A 22,113-nucleotide genomic window follows, 5' to 3' on the forward strand; every position below is an offset into this window, starting at 1 on the left:
TGATATCTCATTGTAGTTTTTTTTTTTTTTTTTTTTTTTTTGCGGTATGCGGGCCTCTCACTGTTGTGGCCTCTCCCGTTGCGGAGCACAGGCTCCGGACGCGCAGGCCTAGCGGCCATGGCTCACGGGCTTAGCTGCTCCGCGGCATGTGGGATCTTCCCGGACCAGGGCACGAACCCGTGTCTCCTGCATCGGCAGGCGGATTCTCAACCACTGCGCCACCAGGGAAGCCCCCTCATTGTAGTTTTGATTTGCATTTCTCTAATGATTAATGATGTTGAGCATTCTTTCATGTGTTTGTTGGCTATCTGTATATCTTCTTTGGAGAAATGTCTGTTTAGTTCTTCTGCCCATTTTTGGATTGGGTTGTTTGTTTTTTTGTTATTGAGCTGCATGAGTTGCTTATAAATTTTGGATATTAATCCTTTGTCAGTTGCTTCATTTGCAAATATTTTCTCCCATTCTGAGGGTTGTCTTTTGGTCTTGTTTATGGTATCCTTTGCTGTGCAAAAGCTTTTAAGTTTCATTAGATCCCATTTGTTTATTTTTGTTTTTATTTCCATTTCTCTAGGAGATGGGTCAAAAAGGATCTTGCTGTGAATTATGTCGTAGAGTGTTCTGCCTATGTTTTCCTCTAACAGTTTGATAGTGTCTGGCCTTACATTTAGGTCTATAACCCATTTTGAGTTTATTTTTGTGTATGGTGTTAGGGAGTGTTCTAATTTCATACTTCTACAGGTAGCTGTCCAGTTTTCCCAGCACCACTTATTGAAGAGGCTGTCTTTTCTCCACTGTGTTTCCTTCCCTCCTTTATCAAAGATAAGGTGACCATATGTGGGTTTATCTCTGGGCTTTCTATCCTGTTCCATTGATCTATATTTCTGTTTTTGTGCCAGTACCATACTGTCTTGATTACTGTGGCCTTGTAGTAGAGTCTGAAGTCAGGGAGCCTGATTCCTCCAGCTCCATTTTTCGTTCTCAAGATTGCTTTGGCTATTCGGGGTCTTTTGTGTTTCCATGCAAATTGTGAAATTCTTTGTTCTAGTTCTGTAAAAAATGCCAGTGGTAATTTGATAGGGATTGCATTGAATCTGTAGATTGCTTTGGGTAATAGAGTCATTTTCACTATGTTGATTCTTCCAATCCATGAACATGGTATATTTCTCCACCTATTTGTATCATCTTTAATTTCTTTCATCAGTGTCTTATAGTTTTCTGCATACAAATCTTTTGTCTCCTTACATAGATTTATTCCTAGATATTTTATTCTTTTTGTTGCAATGGTAAATGGGAGTGTTTTCTTAATATCACTCTCAGATTTTTCATCATTAGTGTATAAGAATGCCAGAGATTTCTGTGCATTAATTTTGTATCCTGCTACTTTACCAAATTCATTGATTAGTTCTAGTAGTTTTCCGGTAGCATCCTTAGTATTCTCTATGTATAGTATCATGTCATCTGCAAACAGTGACAGCTTTACTTCTTCTTTTCCGATTTGGATTCCTTCTATTTCTTTATTTTCTCTAATTGCTGTGGCTAGAACTTCCAAAACTAGGTTGAATATGAGTGGTGAGAGTGGGCAACCTTGTCTTGTCCTGATCTTAGTGGAAATGGTTTCAGTTTTTCACCATTGAGAACGATGCTGGCTGTGGGTTTGTCATATATTGCCTTTATTATATTGAGGAAAGTTCCCTGTATGCCTACTTTCTGCAGGGTTTTTGTCATAAATGGGTGTTGAATTTTGTCAAAAGTTTTCTCTGCATCTATTGAGATGATCATATGGTTTTTCTCCTTCAGTTTGTTGATATGGTGTATCACGTTGATTGATTTGCGTATATTGAAGAATCCTTGCATTCCTGGAAAAAACCCCACTTGATCATGGTGTATGATCCTTTTAATGTGCTGTTGGATTCTATTTGCTAGTATTTTGTTGAGGATTTTTGCATCTATGTTCATCAGTGATATTGGCCTATAGTTTTTTTGTTTGTGACGTCTTTGTCTGGTTTTGGTATCAGGGTGATGGTGGCCTCGTAGAATGAGTTTGGGAGTGTTCCTCGCTCTGCTATCTTTTGGAAGAGTTTGAGAAGGATAGGTGTTAGCTCTTCTCTAAATGTTTGATCAAATTCGCCTGTGAAGCCATCTGGTCCTGGGCTTTTGTTTGTTGGAAGATTTTGAATCACAGTTTCAATTTCAGTGCTTGTGATTGGTCTGTTCATATTTTCTAATTCTTCCTGGTTCAGTCTTGGCAGGTTGTGCATTTCTAAGAATTTGTCCATTTCTTCCAGGTTGTCCATTTTATTGGCATAGAGTTGCTTGTAGTAATCTCTAATAATCTTTTGTATTTCTGCAGAGTCAGTTGTTACATCTCCTATTTCATTTCTAATTCTATTGATTTGAGTCTTCTCCCTTCTTTTCTTGATGAGTCTGGCTAATGGTTTATCAATTTTATTTATCTTCTCAAAGAACCAGCTTTTACTTTTATTGATCTTTGCTATTGTTTCCTTCTTTTCTTTTTCATTTATTTCTGATCTGATCTTTATGATTTCCTTCCTTCTGCTAAATTTGGGGTTTTTTTGTTCTTCCTTTTCTAATTGCTTTAGGTGCAAAGTTAGGTTGTTTATTCGAGATGCTTCCTGTTTCTTAAGGTATGATTGTATTGCTATAAACTTCCCTCTTAGAACTGCTTTTGCTGTATCCCATAGGTTTTGGGTGGTCGTGTCTCCACTGTCATTTGTTTCTAAGTACTTTTTGATTTCCTCTTTGATTTCTCCAGTGATCACTTCGTTATTAAGTAGTGTATTGTTTAGCCTCCATGTGTTTGTATTTTTTACAGATCTTTTCCTGTAATTGATATCTAGTCTCATAGCGTTGTGGTCGGAAAAGATACTTGATACGATTTCAATTTTCTTAAATTTGCCAAGGCTAGATTTGTGACCCAAGATATGATCTATCCTGGAGAATGTTCCATGGGCACTTGAGAAAAATGTGTATTCTGTTGTTTTTGGATGGAATGTCCTATAAATATCAAGTAAATCCATCTTGTATAATGTATCATTTAAAGCTTGTGTTTCCTTATTTATTTTCATTTTGGATGATCTGTCCATTGGTGACAGTGGGGTGTTAAAGTCCCCTACTATGATTGTGTTACTGTCGATTTCCCCTTTTATGGCTGTTAGTATTTGCCTTATGTATTGAGGTGCGCCTATGTTGGGTGCATAAGTATTTACAATTGTTATATCTTCTTCATGGATCGATCCCTTGATCATTATGTAGTGTCCTTCTTTGTGTCTTGTAATAGTTTTTATTTTAAAGTCTATTTTGTCTGATATGAGAATTGCTACTCCAGCTTTCTTCTGATTTCCATTTGCATGGAATATCTTTTTCCATCCCCTCACTTTCAGCCTGTAAGTGTCCCTAGGTCTGAAGTGGGTCTCTTGTAGACAGCATATATATGGGTCCCGTTTTTGTATCCATTCAGCCAGTCTGTGTCTTTTGGTGGGAGCATTTAATCCATTTACATTTAAGGTAATTATTGATAGGTGTGTTCCTATTACCATTTACTTAATTGTTTCGGGTTGTTCTTGTAGGTTTTTTCCTTCTCTTATGTTTCTTGCTTAGAGAAGTTCCTTTAGCATTTGTTGTAAAGCTGGTTTGGTGGTGCTGAACTCTCTCAGCTTTTGCTTGTCTGTAAAGGTTTTAATTTCTCCATCAAATCTGAATCAGATCCTTGCTGGGTAGAGTAATCTTGGTTGTAGGTTTTTTTCCTTTATCACTTTAAATATGTCCTGTCCTGCCACTCCCTTCTGGCTTGTAGAGTTTCTGCTGAAAGATCAGATGTTAGCCTTATGGGGATTCCCTTGTGTGTTATTTGTTGTTTTTCCCTTGCTGCTTTTAATATGTTTTCTTTGTATTTAATTTTTGACAGTTTGATTATTATGTGTCTCGGTGTGTTTATCCTTGGGTTTATCCTGTATGGGACTCTCTGTGCTTCCTGGACTTGGTTGACTATTTCCTTTCCTATATTAGGGAAGTTTTCAACTATAATCTCTTCAAATATTTTCTCAGTCCCTTTCTTTTTCTCTTCTTCTTCTGGGACCCCTATGATTCGAATTTTGGTGCGTTTAATGTTGTCCCAGAGATCTCTGAGACTGTCCTCAGTTCTTTTCATTCTTTTTTCTTTCTTCTGCTCTGCAGTAGTTATTTCCACTATTTTATCTTCCAGGTCACTTATCCGTCCTTCTGCCTCATTTATTCTGCTACTGATCCTGTCTAGAGTATTTTTCATTTCATTTATTGTGTTGCTCATTGTTACTTGCTTCCTCTTTATTTTTTCTAGGTCCTTGTTAACTGTTTCTTGCAATTTGTCTATTCTATTTCCAAGATTTTGCATCATCTTCACCATCATTATTCTAAATTCTCTTTCAGGTAGATTGGCTATTACCTCTTCATTTGTTAGGTCTGGTGTGTTTTTATCTTGTTCCTTCATCTGCTGTGTGTTTTTCTGTCTTCTCATTTTGCTTATCTTACTGTGTTTGGGGTCTCCCTTTTGCAGGCTGCAGGTTCGTATTTCTATCCCTTTTTTTGGTGGCTGTCCCCAGTGGCTGAGGTTGGTTCAGTGGGTTGAGCAGGTTTCCTGGTTTGGGGGACCAGTGCCCCTGTTCTGGTGGATGAGGCTGGATCCCGTCTCCCTGGTGGGCAGGTCCACGTCTGGGGGCGTGTATGGGGATGTCAGTAGCCTTACTGTGATTCTAGGCAGCCTCTCTGCTAATGGATGGGGCTGTAGACCTTTCTCGCTCTTTGTTGGGTATAGGTTGTCCAGCACTGTTCGTTGCTGATCCTTGTGTGAAGCTGGGTCTTGGTGTTGAGATGGAGATCTCTGGGAGATTTTCGCCATTTGATATTACATGGAGCTGAGAGGTCTCTTGTGGACCCGTGTCCTGAGGTTAGTTCTCCCACCTCAGAGACACAGCCTTGACACCTGGCTGGAGTGCCAAGAGCCTTTAATCCACACGGCTCAAAGCAAAAGGGAGAAAAAAATAGAAAGGCAAGAAAGTAAGGAAGAAAGGAGGAAGGGAGGGAAGGAAGGAAGGAAGGGAGGGAGGAAGACAGGAAGCGAGGGAGGAAGAAAGGAAGGGAGGAAGGAAGGAGGGAATAAAGAAAGGAAGGGAGGGAGGAAGCAAGGAAGGGAGGAAGGAAGGAGGGAATAAAGAAAGGAAGTGAGGGAGGAAGAAAGGAAGGGAGGAAGGAAGGAGGGAATAAAGAAAGGAAGGGAGGGAGGAAGAAAGGAAGGGAGGGAGGAAGAAAGGAAGGGAGTAAGGAAGGGGGGAATAAAGAAAGGAAGGGAGGGAGGAAGAAAGGAAGGGAGGAAGGAAGGAGGGAATAAAGAAAGGAAGGGAGTGAGGAAGAAAGGAAGGGAGGAAGGAAGGAGGGAATAAAGAAAGGAAGGGAGGGAGGAAGAAAGGAAGGGAGAAAGGAAGGAGGGAATAAAGGAAGGAAAGAAGGAAGGAAGGAAGGAGGGAAATAGGAAAGAAAGGAGGGAAGAAAGGAAGAAAGAAAGGGGAGAAGACAAAATAAAGTAGGGTAAAATACAGTTATTAAAATAACAAAATAATTATTAAGAAGAAAAATTTCTTTTATAGAAAAAAAAAAAAAGGTTGGTCTAACCCTAGGACAAATGGTGAAAACAAAGCTACATAGACAAAATCTCACACAGCAGCACCCACATACACACTCGCAAAAAGAAAAAAGGGGAAAATAATAGTATATCCTGCTCCCCAAGTCCACTTCCTCAACCTGGGATATTTCGCTGTCTATTCAGGTTTTCCACAGATGCAGGGCACTTCAAGCTGACTGTGGAGTTTAACCCACTATTTCTGAGGCTGCTGGGAGGGACCTCCCCCTCTCTTTGTTCGCACAGCTCCTGGGGCTCAGCCCTGGACCTGGCCCCGCCTCTGTGCGCAGGTCGTCCGAGGGCGTCTGCCCTTCGCTCAGAGAGGGCGGGGTCAAAGGAGCAGCGTTAACGGAGCAGCTGATTCGTGGTCTTTGGCTCACTCAGGCGGGGGGGGGGCAGGGCACAGATGTGGGGCGAGTCCGCGGCGGCAGAGGCCGGCGTGACGCTGTACCGGCCCGAGGCGCGCCACGCATTTTCCCGGGGAAGCAGTCCCAGGATCCCGGGACCCCGGCACTGGCGGGCTGCACAGGCTCCCGGGAGGGGCGGTGCGGAGAGTGAACTGCGCTCACACACAGGCCTCTTGGTGGCGGCAGTAGCAACCCTAGCGTCCCACACCCGTCTCTGTTGTCCGTGCCGACAGCCGTGGCTCGTGCCCGTTTCTGGAGCTCCTTTATGTGGTGCCCTTAATTCCCTTTCCTCGCGCCCCAGGAAGCGAAGAGGCAAGAAGAAGTCTCTTGTCTCTTCGGCAGCTCCGCGCCCGTTTCTGGAGCTCCTTTAAGCGGCGTGCTTAAACCCCTCTCCTCGCGCAGCAGGAGGTAAAGAGGGAAGAAAAGGCCTCTTGCCTCTTTGGCAGCTCCAGACTTCTCCCGAACTCCCTCCCGGCCAGGCCACCCTAAATTACTGTAATTTGTAGAAGGTTTTGTTGTTTCCCACATCCTCTTTTCTTATATATAGTACTATGATTATTCATATAAATTTGTATATAAATATGAATATATTATTTATGCCAGCATACAGATGGATTTCATTTGTTTTTCCAGAAAAAAGAAGATGTTAATTTGATATTTTAAAAGCAAGTAATAAGGGCCTATTGTTTACATGGTGATTTTCTCAATAGAGAAAACAAAAGCCTTTGAAAAAATCTATGTAAACCATTTACCCACCTAGCACACTACATTCTAACTGGAAGATACTCTTGAATACAGAAATACATATACATATAAATATATGAGTTTAACAAAAACTATTCACAAAGGGCTTAGGAAAAGGAAGGTATAGTATCTCAAGGGGAGTGACAACAGAATGCTGTTGACACCCCTCAGCCTAAAGTTAGAAGAAGAAGAAGCAGACTCTGAACCCAGGGACATAGCTGTAGGGATAGGGCAGCCTGCGCACAGAGCTGCTGTTTACACTGGAAAGGTTAAAACCTATACACAGGAACTCACTGAAAGGGGTCTGGGTAACAAATACCCTAATCTTATTTTCATCCCATTTTCTTAACTTCTGTTATTGCCTTTAACAGGGAAACCAAATTGGAAGACAGAGGGTAAGAAAGACACCCAGGACACAGGACCAAAGCTGAGAAGTATGGGGAGTGGGGTTGGGAGAAAAGAAAGGTATCATAGGTAGAATGCATTTTCAATGAAAGTTGACTCTTCCACACATCACACAAGTGAGATTGTATTAAAAAGTCTGAAAAGAACCTCCTCTAAACTACTGATAGTGCTTACTTCTTGGAAGTGAAACTGGGTCAATTCTGCTGTTCAATAAAGTTCTTGGTGAAAATGAAAAATGTGCCTTATTTTTACTTAAAAACCAATGGCATTTTTTGGTCAACCCAATAGTATACACTCCTCACCACTGAATCAGCAAGCACTACAGTTTTGCTTTATAGAATGAAAAACAGAATTTTATACACCCATAAGGAAATCCTCCCTACAATTCTTGGAATATGAGTTATTTGCTATTTTAATAGTAAAAGCTCAGATACCAGAGGAAGACACTTGTTTTCTCATATCACTTACTGACTGTGACTTTAGATACATTACTTAATATATTTGACTCTCAGTTTTTCATCTCTAAAATGAAGAAATATTTTACAAGCTCATTGTGAATATTAAGTGAAGTGATATATATAAATTGTTACCAAACTGTCTGATAAGCTACTAATGTAAAATTTACTTTATATCTTCTTTCCCCTTTATCAACAGGTCTATTTTCAAGTTCCAATGAAACACCATCCTAACAGTTGGCTAACTTCAATAGCATAATGCCTTTTAAAATTTATTATCATCTTCATCCTCCAGTATAAAATATTTCAACCATGAAATCTATAAAGACATAAATTACCTCATCCAACCTCCTCCAAACCCCTTCCTTTGTATCTGACTTTTTGTTAGAGGTTATAAGAGGGAAAAATTCAATTTTCTAACTTTTCATGCAACTAGGAGTGGCCATCTGACACAGTTCTGGCTAATGAAATATATGTAGAAGTCTGCCTATACCTCTCCCCTTTCTTTCTTCTTCCTGTCTGAAACATGGATGTGACACCTAGGGATAAAGAGTCATCTTTCAATCACCAGACAACAAGCTAATATGCTGAAGATGATGAAATGAAATGGAAGAAAAGGTTTGGATCTCTAAGAGAATCACCATACCTGCATTACCTACTTCCAGAATTCTTCTTATATGAGAAAAAATAAGTCACTATTTGATGTAAGTCACTTGACTGCTTTTCTGGTATTTGCTGCTGAATGTACTACTATGTGACTCAACATCAAGTTTTGTACCTGAGCAAGTGAGAAACTAGAGGAAGCAATGTTGCAGTAAGAAACCTAAAAATCTATGGTCACTCTGACAGTAGTTACAACCTTGACTGTTATATTTTCTCCAAATAACCCATTTCTCTTTATTTTGTTCCTATTCCTCCCTCCAGCCATATTATTTAAATTTGAAATTAGAATAATATACATATTAGATAAATAGAATAGCACAGAAATACTTATAATGCAAAGATGGCAATTCCCTGAGCAGGTACTCTAAGGAAATCCCTTTTTACTCTATTTTGCTTATTTTTCTGCTGCTTTCCTCTATATTTCTACAAAATATACTTATGATATTTCTTAATTCATAAATATTAGACATTTATTTTCCATTAATATAGATGATGATTTGGCTCACACTCAATCCCATATCCCTCCCTATCTTTCCAGTATAGTTATATCATTTATCTTATTGAAATTATTAATCAGCCTTTAAATTATCATGAGCAAAACAAAAGATATATGCTTATACTTCATTTTTATGCAGCTTTTCCTCCTAGGATTTTTATTTGCCTTGAAATTTTACAGGATGTGCTTAATGTTTAGCGTATTTCATTCATTTCATTGAGCTCTCAATGGCTCCATTCATTCAAATGACTGACATGCTTCACTTCTGAAAATTTTTCTATCATATTTGCTAATTACCTTTGTTCCATTTTCTCTGTTCCATCCTTCTGATATTGAACCTCACAGAATCTCATCTTCTCAGTTTTTATTTTTCCTCTCATAGTTGCTATCTTTCTAACCTATTTTCTAAGAGATTTAGATTTCTCTGATTTTACCTTATCTTTCTTTCGGAATTTTTTTTGTCATAGCCAAAAAAACTGATCAGAAGTTCTGGCGAAGAAAAGGTCTATATAAATTTTGTTTGGGAAAAGTCTTCTTTTTCACTGAGGAACTGTTCAGATGTCAGTTTTTCCAGAAGCTCTGGAAAGAGTAGATACCAGTCTTCTGGTATTTTGTTAGAGGGCTGAGGGTGTAGATCTTAGAAGTTAACTATTTGGTATAGATACTTTCACTTCATTTTCTATTTTCACCTCCACATGCCAAATTCTGCCTTTGGTCTCTACTTGGCATCTCTGATCCCTTGACTGGCTCTTTTTTTATTTTCATCAAGTGGGCATACAGTCATTTGTGTCCACTCACTCAGCGAGTAGCGTAAAAGGAGAGAAAACATTGGTTCTTCTGAATACTACCTTCCAACCAATCCTCATGTTAAGTCATTTATCTTGTCCCTGCCCTCTGTTTCAAGTAACATCTTTGAGATGGGAACATCTCTTGGATTCAGTGAGTCTAATCAACTTCCTTCTCATTCACATCAGTGTGCGAATCCGCTATTCTATACCTGCCTCCGCCCTCTAGCTGCATTTATTTGTACAAAAGTTTATGAAGTCTCTGTACAAAAGTTTATGAAGATCTTGCTCCCATTTTATCTTTGTGGATTTTCATCTCTTCCGTGGTTATATATTTAGTGAGTACTGGGTAAACTAAGAGAGAAACATATGTGGTCAATCCACATAACCAGTAAACAACATATTTTAGATGACATATGGTATATTTATACAGTATATAAAAACTAAGATTAGCTGAGGGCATACCAAAGATAGCAATTAGAATAAGTTCTGAAATGCTTGTCTTTCCATGAATATTAAAGAACCAGTCAATTGGTAAAAGAGCAGAATAATGAGTAAATATTTGGAAAATAATGCCAATTAGAACAGCCTAAAGTAACTGGGAGCATTTGGCCCAGAGGCGATAAGCTGGCAGTGAGGGATGACTTAGTGCTCAGATGTTGTGATGAGTTCTCCTCCTGTCTTTCATCTAAACAAATGGACAAGCAAACAAAATGTAAAATGTCTGCCTCAAAAGAAATTTTAAAGAATCTTCCTAATGCCAAAATGCCCATTTAGTGAATTGTGGAATTTCTTTCACACAGACTAAGATGATTTAGACAAATAATACAAATTCAATTTATATGAAGTATAAGTATACAGATATAAAATACAGGTCTAAATTAAAAGAGCAAAAAAATTACATAACAACAAATACAGGCAGTCCTCAACTCTGCATGGTATCTTGTAATTGAAGCTGTATGCCTTAGTTTCCGGTGGCTGCCACAAGAAATTACTATCAACTTGGTGGCTAAAATAATAGAAACTATTTTCTCATAGTTCCGAAGGCTAAAAGTCCATAATCAAGCTGTAAGCAGGACCACACTCCCTCTGGCTCTAGGGAAGAATCCACTTTTTGCCCTCCTCCACTTTCTGGTGGCTGTCAGCAGCATTCCTTGATTTACAGGCACATAATCCCAATCTCTGTCTCCATAATCACACTGCCCCCTCTTCTGTCTTCTCTTCTGTCTCTCTCAAACGTAACCTCTACCTTTGTCTTATTAAAGGCATTTGTAATAATTTACGATGGCAAAGTTCCTTTTTTCAAATAAAGTAACAATCACAGATTCCAGGGGTTAGGACACAGACATACTTTTTTGGGAGATACCATTCAACCCGCTAAACTCATGTATGTAGGAACCGTATCTTCACACTGATCTCAGTTATCATGGAATTGTGCAGAGTGAGACCTGCCTGTAATTCATATCAATTATTTGGGTTTTCAAGGTGAAGAGTTAAGACCTGGAAACATACCTCAAATTACACAGCTTAGCTTAGTGTGACAAACAAGAACATCACAGATGTGAAGAACCAGAATAAAGTATTTTAAGTGCCAGTACTCTATCACCAAAAATGTAAGGAAAAGACTATAAATTAAGTACGGCAAGCTTCTATGACTATCCACCAAAGTCAGAAGGCTCAAGATGATATGCAATTCCCACAAAAAATTGTTCTAAGTAGTAACTGACCCATCTTCATGAAGTAACATAAGGTCTAAAATATGAAGTATAACATTACTGTGGCTATGTATGTTTTCAAAGGGTTTAATTCAAACAGTATATAGATTATTCATTGCCCCTTTTATATTTAAATATATTATTAAGGTGAAATTTATGCCATTACTCATTTTTAATTAATACTGATTTTACTGTCTTGTTGGTTTGCAAATGAATCAAGGGAAAACACTTATCAAACTAATGGAGAGGGCTTCCCTGGTGGTGCAGTGGTTAAGAGACCGCCTGCCGACGCAGGGGACATGGGTTCATGCCCCAGTCCGGGAAGATCCCATATGCCGCGGAGTGGCTGGGCCCATGAGCCATGGCCACTGAGCCTGCGTGTCCGGAGCTTGTGCTCCACAACAAGAGAAGCCAAAACAGTGAGAGGCCCGCGTACTGCAAAAAAAAAAAAAAAAAAAAAGGAGAATAGAATACAACAGAATACAAAACAACTTTGTTTATTCTCAACACAAATATTCAACAGTATTTAAAACAAACAAAATGAATGTTGGTAAATTAAGCTTTATGCAAGTAATCTAAATATCAATAGGAAAAGTGCACTTTACAGTGAAAACATTGAATAACAAGTGTTAAATCACCAAAATACAGGAGTACTATGTTGTTATAAAATTGGTGCTCATTAAATATGTGTTAATTTATGTAGCCTTTATTTTATGATTTAATTAAGCAAACAAGGACTCCACTGGAGCAACTGACCCAAACGTGCTGGTCAAATATGTTCAGAAATTAATCTAATATCAATATTTCAATGGTAAGAAAACAGTTCTCTGGGTGGCTTTATTTTACAAGTGAAAAATGTTATTCATTTTAAGTATGTTAATGAGGAGAGACTTTACATAGACTGAAAGTAAATGCATTAATATTAAAATGGGTTGCATCCTAAGTTCATTTCTTATTAACTCTGACCAAGTATAAGCTCTATAATGTCTCTATACCTCAGTTTCCTAATTTACCACAGAGATAATACTGCTTTTTTCATCAAGTTATTGTTAAGAGTAAATGAGTGAATATGTTTCAAGCCCTAAGAAGAGTAAGGGCTTTAAAAACATTAGTATAATAATTATTTTAAAAATAATCTGTAGGTAGAATCCTCATCAAATATTTTAGCAATATCTTTTTAGGTATGAACCAGCAAAAGGTATCAATTCTAGTTCTTAGTTAATTATAAGCATGAGAGATTAGAAGTAAAGACTGTACCCAATAATTTTAACTAACTAAATCAATTTCTAAAATATTTATAAAATGTTTTTCTTGTGGCAGTTATTGAGCTGGATAATAACTGAAATGCAAAATGAGTAGTTTTGGCCTTCAAAACTTTACAGTTTATTTGGAAAGGTACATAATTATATATTAATACTCAATACAGTATTATAAGTATTGCTACAAAAAAAGGGTCCGGAATCGTAAAGGTGGAAGTTTTTAGTTTTTTCCATGTAGGTTTTGCAGTTCTGTAATAAAATGGATTTACTGACACTTTTAAGATGGACTTTAAAGTCTGAGATTGATGAGGACGGCATATGAGGCAGAGTGTGTCCATAGGCCTGGGAGTAGTGTAATTGGAAGCAAAGAGCATGTATGATGGGATGAGGGTAAATAAGGAAGGAGCATTCGATTGAAGCTTTATACACCAGGATGAAGACTCTATATTTTCTTCAGTGATAAGAAAGAATTGTTAATATGCTTTTTTCTTTGTTGTGCAGTGGAAATGGCATATTAAAGTTATACTTTATAAAGATGTATTTGATTTATAAATGAGGATGGATTAAAAATTTTTTCAACAATAAAAGAACAGAATTACACAGCTCATATAAAAATATCAGTCTAGAGTGTGTCTCCATCACTGTCCTGTGAAGCCTGTACTTTAGGGACTTGTTGTAGCCTCAAGGTCCAGGTCTGACGCCCTGGACCCTCACTGGATGTAGAGACCTTCAAGATGGAGGAAGAGTAAGACCTGGAGATCACCTTCCTCCCCACAAATACATCAGAAATACATCTACGTGTGGAACAACTCCTACAGAACACCTACTGAACGCTGGCAGAAGACCTCAGACTGCCCAAAAGGCATGAAACTCCCCACGTACCTGGGAAGAGCAAAATAAAAAAGAAAAACACAGAAAAAAGAATAGGGACAGGACCTGCACCACTGGGAGGGAGCTGTGCAGGAGGAAATGTTTCCACACACTAGGAAGCCCCTTCACTGCCAGAGATGGAGGGGTAGGTGGGGGAAGCTTCAGAACCACAGAGGAAAGCACGGCAACAGGGGTGCAGAGGGAAAAGCAGACAGATTCCCATACAGAGGATCGGTGCCGACCAGCACTCACCATCATGAGACACTTGTCTGCTCAGGCGCCGGGACCGGTGGGGGCTGAGACCTGAGGCTCAGGCTTCAGAGTTCATTCAGATCCCAGGGAGAGGACTGGGGCTGGCTGTGTGAACACAGCCTGAAAGGGGCTGGTGCGCCACAGCTAGCCGAGAGGGAGTCTGGGTAAAAGTCTGGATCTGCTTAAGAGGCAAGAGACCATTGTTTCAGGGTGCACCAGGAGAGGGGATTCAGAGCACTGCCTAAACGAGCTCCAGAGACGGGCGCGAGACATGGCTATCAGTGTGGACACCAGAGACAGGCATGAGACTCTAAGGCTGCTCCTGTAGCCACCAAGAAGCCTGTGTGCAAGCACAGGTCACTATCCACACCTCCCCTCCCAGGAGCCTGTGCAGCCTGCCAGTACCAGGGTCCCGTGATCCAGAGATAACTTCCCCGGGAGAAAAAACAGTGCGCCTCAGGATGGTGCAACGTCATGCTGGCCTCTGCCACCACAGGCTCACCCCACATTCTGTACCCCTCAGTCCCCCCGGCCTGAAAGAGCCAGAACCTCCTAATCAGCTGCTCCTTTACCCCGTCCAGTCTGAGCGAAGAACAGACAACCTCAGGGGACCTACATGCAGAGGCGGGGTCAAATCCAAAGCTGAACCTCAGGAGCCATGTGAACAAAGAAGAGAAAGGGAACTCTCTCCCAGCAGCCTCAGGAGCAGCGGATTAAATCTCCACAATCAAGTTGATGTACCCTGCATCTGTGGAATACCTGAATACACAACTAATCATCCCAAAATTGAGGTGGTGAACTTGGGAGCTACGATATATATATTTTTCCTTTTTCTCTTCTTGAGAACGTGTACATGCATGCTTCTTTGTGTGATTTTGTCTGTATAGCTTTGCTTTTACCATTTGTCCTAAGGTTCTGTCTGTCTGTTTTTCTGTTTGTTTGTTTTTTAAATATACTTTTTAGTGCTTTGTTATCATTGGTGGATTTATTTTTTGGTTTGGTTGCTCTCTTCTTTTTTTTTCTTTTATTAATTTTTAACTTTTTAATTTTTAATAATTATTTTGAATTTTTTATTGTAATAACTATTTTATTTTCTTTTTTCTTTCCTTTTTTCTCCCTTTTCTTCTGAGCCATGTGGCTGACAGGGTCTTGGAGCTCCTGCCGGGTATCAGACCTGTGCCTCTGAGTGGGAGAGTGAGCTCAGAATACCGGTCCACCAGAGACCTCCTGGTTCCACGTAATATCAAACAGCCAAAGCTCTCCCAGAGATCTCCATCTCAATGCTAAGACCCAGTTCCACTCAACGACCAGCAAGCTACACTGCTGGACACCCTATGCCAAACAACTAGCAAGACAGGAACACAAACCCATCCATTAGCAGAGAGGCTGCCTAAAATCACAAAAGGTCACAGACACCCCCAAAACACACCACCGGACAAGGTCCTGCCAACCAGAAAGACAATATCCACCTCATCCACCAGAAGACAGGCACTAGTCCCCTCCAACAAGAAGCCTATACAACCCACTGAAGCAATCTTACCCACTGGGGGCAGAAACCAAAAACAACAGGCACTACGAACCTACAGCCTGCTAAAAGGAGACCCCAAACACAGGTTAAGCAAAATGAAAAGACAGAGAAACACACAGCAGATTAAGGAGCAAGGTAAAAACCCACCAGACAAAACAAATGAAGAGGAAATAGGCAGTCTACCTGGAAAAGATGTCAGAGTAATGATAGTAAAGATAATCTAAAATTTGGAAATAGAATAGAGAAAATACAAGACATGTTTACCAAGTAACTACAAGAACTACAGATCAAACAAACAATGATGAACAACAAAATACATGAAATTAAAAATTCTAGGTTATTCTCAGAATAACTGAGGCAGAAGAATGCATAAGTGACCTGGAAGATAAAATAGTGGAAATAACTACTGCACAGCAGAATAAAGAAAAATGAAAAGAATTGAGGACAGTCTCAGAGACCTCTGAGACAACATTAAATGCACCAACATTTGAATTATAGGGGTCCCAGAAGAAGAAGAGAAAGAGAGTGAGAAAATATTTGAAGAGATTATAGTTGAAAACTTCCCTAATATGGTAAAGGAAATAGTTAATCAGGTCCAGGAAGCACAGAGAGTCCCATACGCGATAAATCCAAGGAGAAACATGCCAAGACACATATTAATCAAACTATCAAAAATTAAATACAAAGAAAACATATGAAAAGCAGCAAGGAAAAATAACAAATAACATACAAGGGCATCCCCATAAGGTTAACAGCTGATCTTTCAGCAGAAACTGTTCATGCCAGAAGGGAGTGGCAGGACATATTTAAAGTAATGAAAGGGAAAAACCAAAAACTAAGATGACTCTACCCAGCAAGGATCTCATTTAGATTAGATGGAGAAATTAAAACCTTTACAGACAAGCAAAAGCTAAGAGAATTCAGCACCACCAAACCAGCTTTATAACAAATGCTAAAGGAACATCTCTAGGCAGGAAACACAAGAGAAGGAAAAGACCTACAATAACAAACCCAAAACAATTAAGAAAATGTTAATAGGAACATACATATTGATTACTACTTTAAATGTAAATGGATTAAATGTTCCCACCAAAAGACATAGACAGGCTAGATGGATATAGAAACAAGACCCGTATATATGCTGTCTACAAGAGACCCACTTCAGACCTAGGGACACATACAGACTGAAAGTGAAGGGATGGAAAAAGATATTCCATGCAAATGGAAATCAAAAGAAAGCTGAAGTACCAATTCTCATATCAGACAAAACAGACTTTAATATAAAGACTATTACAAGAGGCAAAGAAGAACACTACATAATGGTCAAGGGATCAATACAAGAAAAAGATATAACAATTGTAAATATTTATGCACACAACATAGGAGCACCTCAATACATAAGGCAAATGTTAACAGCCATAAAAGGGGAAATCGACAGTAACACAATCACAGCAGAGGATATTAACACCCCTCTTTCACCAATGGATAGATCCTCCAAAATGAAAATAAATAAGGAAACACAAGCTTTAAAAGATAAACTAAACAAGATGGACTTAATTGATATTTATAGGACATTCCATCCAAAAACAACACAATACACTTTCTTCTCAACTGCTCTCAGAACATTCTCCAGAACAGATCATACCTTGGGTCACAAATCAACCCTCGGTAAATTTAAGAAAGCTGAAATCATATCAACTATCTTTTCTGACCACAATGCTATGAGACTAGATATCAATTACAGGAAAAAATCTGTAAAAAAAATACACAGAGGCTAAACAATACACTACTAAATAAACAGGAGACCACTGAAGAAATCAAAGAGGAAATCAAAAAATACCTAGAAACAAATGACAATGAAAAAACGATGACCCAAAACCTATGGGACGCAGCAAAAACAGTTCTAAGGAGGAAGTTTATAGCAATACAATCCTACCTCAAGAAACAAGAAACTTCTCAAATAAACAACCTAACCTTACACCTAAAGCAATTAGAGAAAGAAGAAGAACAACAACAAAAAAACCCCAAAGGAAGAAGATGGAAAGATATTATAAAAATCAGAGCAGAAATGAAGAACCTAGGGGCAAGATGGGAATAAACATGTAGACCTACTAGAGAACGGACTTGAGGACATGGGGAGGGGGAAGGGTAAGCTGTGACGAAGTGAGAGAGTGGCATGGACATATATACACTACCAAATGTAAAACAGAACGAAGTGAGAGAGTGGCATGGACATATATACACTACCAAATGTAAAACAGAATGAAGTGAGAGAGTGGCATGGACATATATACACTACCAAATGTAAAACAGATAGCTAGTGGGAAGCAGCCGCATAGCACAGGGAGATCAGCTCAGTGTTTTGTGACCACCTCGAGGGGTGGAATAGGGAGGGTGGGAGGGAGGGAGATACAAGAGGGAAGAGATATGGGGATATATGTATATGTATAACTGATTCACTTTGTTATAAAGCAGAAACTAAAACACCATTGTAAAGCAATTACACTCCAATAAAGATGTTAAAAAAAAATAAAAGGAAATGAAGGAAAAAATACTAAGGACTAAAAGCTGGTTCTTTGAGAAGACAAACAAAATTGAAAAACCTTTAGCCACACTAATCATGAAAAAAAGGGAGAAGACTCAGATCAATAGAATTAGAACTGAAAAAGGAGAAGTAACAACTAACACTACAGACATACAAAGGATCATGAGAGATTACTACAAGCAACTCTATGCCAATAAAATGGACAACCTGGAAGAAATGGACAAATTCTTAAAAATGCACAACCTTCTGAGACTGAACCAGGAAGAAATAGAAAATATAAACATAGCAATCACAACCACTGAAATCGAGACTGTGATTAAAAATCTTCCAACAGGCCTTCCCTGGTGGCACAGTGGTTGAGAGTCCGCCCGCCGATGCAGGGAACACGGGTTCGTGCCCCGGTACATGAGGATCCCACATGCCGCGGAGTGGCTGGGCCTGTGAGCCATGGCCACTGGGCCTGCGCGTCCGGAGCCTGTGCTCCACAACAGGAGAGGCCACAACAGTGAGAGGCCCGCGTACCACAAAAAAAAAAAAAAAAATCTTCCAACAAACAAAAGCCCAGGACCAGATGGCTTCACAGGAGAATTCTACCAAACATTTAGAGAAGAGCTAACACAAATCCTTCTGAAACTCTTCCAAAATATAGCACAGGGAGCAACACTCTCAAACTCATTCTACAATGCCACCATCTCCCTGATACCAAAACCAGACGAAGATGTCACAAAGAAAGAAAACTACAGGCCAATATCACTGAACATAGATGCAAAAATCCTCAACAAAATACTAGCAAACAGAATCCAGCAGCACATTAAAAGGATCATACACCATGATCAAGTGGGGTTTACCCCAGGAATGCAAAGATCCTTCAATATATGCAAATCAGTCAATGTGATACACCATATTAACAAATTGCTGGATAAAAACCATATGATAATCTCAATAGATGCAGAAGAAGCTTTTGACAAAATTCAACACCCATTTACAATAAAAACTCTCCAGAAAGTAAACATAGAAGGAATTTACCTCAACATAATAAAGGCCATATATAACAAACCTACAGTCAACATCGTTCTCAATGGTGAAAAACTGAAACCATTTCCATTAAGATCAGGAACAAGACAAGGTGGCCCACTCTCACCACTATTATTCAACATAGTTTTGAAAGTTTTAGCCATAGCAATCAGAGAAGAAAAAGAAATAAAAGGAATCCAAATCAAAAAACAAGGAGTAAAGCTGTCACTGTTTGCAGATGACATGATACTATACATACAGGATCCTAAAAACTCTACCAGAAAATTACTAGAGCTCATCAATGAATTTGGTAAAGTAGCAGGATACAAAATTAATGCACAGAAATCTCTGGCATTCCTATACACTAATGATGAAAAATCTGAAAGAGAAATTAAGGAAACACTCTCATTTACCAATGCAACAAAGTGAATAAAATACCTAGGAATAAACCTACCTAAGGAAATAAAAGACCTGTAGGCATAAAACTATAAGAAACTGAAGGAAATTACAAACAGATGGCGAGAGATACCGTGTTCTTGGATTAGAAGAATCAACATCATGAAAATGACTATACTACCCAAAGCAATCTACAGATTCAATGCAATCCCTATCAAACTACCAATGGCATTTTTCACAGAACTAGAACAAAAAAATTCACAATTTGTATGGAAACACAAAGGACCCCAAATAGCCAAAGCAATCTTGAGAAAGAAAAATGGAACTGGAGGAATCAGACTCCCTGACTTCAGACAATAATACAAAGCAACACTATTCAAGACAGTATGGTACTGGTACAAAAACAGAAATATAGATCAATGGAACAGCATAGAAAGCCCAGAGATAAACTCAGGCACATATGGTCACCTTATCTTTGATAAGGGAGGCAAGAATATACAATGGAGAAAAGACAGCCTCTTCAATAAGCAGTGTGTGGAAAACTGGACAGCTAAATATAAAAGAATGAAATTAGAACACTCCTTAACACCATACACAAAAATAAATTCAAAATGGATTAAAGACCTAAATGTAAGGCCAGACACTATAAAACCCTTCGAGGAAAACACAGGCAGAACACTCTATGACATATATCACAGCAAGATCCTTTTTTACCCACCTCCTAGAGAAATGGAAATAAAAACAAAAATAAACAAATGGGACCTAATGAAACTTAAAAGCTTTTGCATACCAAAGGAAAGCATAAACAAGACAAAAAGACAACCCTCAGAATGGGAGAAAATATTTGCAAATGATGCAACTGACAAAGGATTAACCTCCAAATTACAGAAGCAGCTTATGCAACTCAATATCAAAAAAACAAACAACCCAATCAAAAAATGGGCAAAAGACCTAAATAGACATTTCTCCAAAGAAGATATAAAGATTGCCAACAAACACATGAAAGAATGATCAACATCACTTATCATTAGAGAAATGCAAATCAAAACTACAGTGAGGTATCACCTCACACCAGTCAGAATGGCCATCATCAAAAAATCTACAAACAATAAATGCTGGAGAGGGTGTGGAGAAAAGGGAACTCTCTTGCACTGTTGGTGGGAATGTAAACTGATACATCACTATGGAGAACAGTATGGAGGTTCCTTAAAAAACTAAAAATAGAACTACCATATTACCCAGCAATCCCACTACTGGTCATATACCCTGAGAAAACCATAATTCAAAAAGAGTCATGTACCACAATGTTCATTGCAGCTCTATTTACAACAGCCAGGACATGGAAACAACCTAAGTGTCCATTGACAGATGAATGGATAAAGAAAATGTGGCACACATATACAATGGAATATTACTCAGCCATAAAAAGAAACAAAATTGAGTTATTTGTAGTGAGGTGGATGCACCTAGAGTCTGTCATACAGAGTGAAGTCAGAAAGAGAAAAACAAATACCGTATGCTAACACATATATATGGAATATAGAGAAGAAAAAAGGTTCTAGTGAACCTAGGGGCAGGACAGGAATAAAGATGTATATGTCTCCTGGACATGTAGATGTCCAAGGGAATGGACTTGAGGACAAGGGGAGGGGGACAGGCAAGCTGGGACGAAGTGAGAGAGTGGCATGGACTTATATATACTACCAAATGTGAAATAGCTAGCTAGTGGGAAGCAGCCTCATAGCACACGGATATCAGCTCAGTGCTTTGTGACCACCTAGAGGGGTGGGACAGGGAGGTTGGGAGGGAGACGCAAGAGGGAGGTGATATGGGGTATATGTTATGTATTGCTGATTCACTCTGTTATAAAGGAGAAACTGACATACCATTATAATGCAATTAGACTCCAATAAAGATGTTTAAAATATATATATATATGTATATATATCCATCAAAAAAATCAGTCTACATGAGAGATAATGAGAGCCTAAGCATATGGGAATGTGGGTGGCATCTATAAATGACATTATACAAGTCAAATCAATAGGACTTACTGGTAGCCTATAGGGGAAACCAGAGAAGTCAAAGATATCCTTAGGGAACAAGATCCAATAGAGAGGAATAAGGGTAAGAATGAAGGGTGATCGTGATGCTAGCTGAGTACGGGTAAGAATGAAGGGTGATTGTGATGTTAGCTGAGTACGAGTTACAGAAATAAAGGCAGACTTTTCCACTTTTCCCATAAAGGAGAGCTTGCCTACCACTACCAATGTCACTAGAAGTTTCAAAAGAGTGAAGGCTGAGAAAAGATTATGGCAAATGGATGGTTATACATATACATACACACACAGAGCACATACAATGTTGTATAAATGAGGGGAAGCCATGAACAATAGAGATTAATAAAAGACAAAGAAACAAATTCAAGTAGGAGGGATAAACCTTCAAAAATAAAAGTCTGAGAGAATAGAAAGAGATATTTTAGAAAAACAGGAGTAAAGTAAGAGAAATTTAATATTTTTGTAAGAGAAGGTACAGTGGAATAAAAGTGAACCTACTTCTTAAAGTAAGAGCTTGAGATTGGAGTAAGTATGGGCTTGAGTAATACAGAATAAACTTGAAAAAGCTCTCACAGGGAGTACAATTAATTCTTCATGCTGGTCATAAATAACACAAGGTAAATAAGAGGATTATTCAAATATAGTGAAGACATAATACAATAAACGTAAGTGTCATGATTTTGTGACTTCTAGCTGTACTTACGTGCCAAGGAGATGGGAGGGATAGAGGAAGCAAATACAAAATGTCTTCACAAAGCGTAAATGGTGAATATTCTGTCGTAAAGTGACTTACATGTTTACAGCAATTTCATCATGAAAGTGCCCTAATCATGGCTAGGTATGGAACC

The sequence above is a fragment of the Kogia breviceps genome, chromosome 12, assembly GCF_026419965.1.
Source record: "Kogia breviceps isolate mKogBre1 chromosome 12, mKogBre1 haplotype 1, whole genome shotgun sequence".
NCBI lineage: Eukaryota > Metazoa > Chordata > Mammalia > Artiodactyla > Physeteridae > Kogia > Kogia breviceps.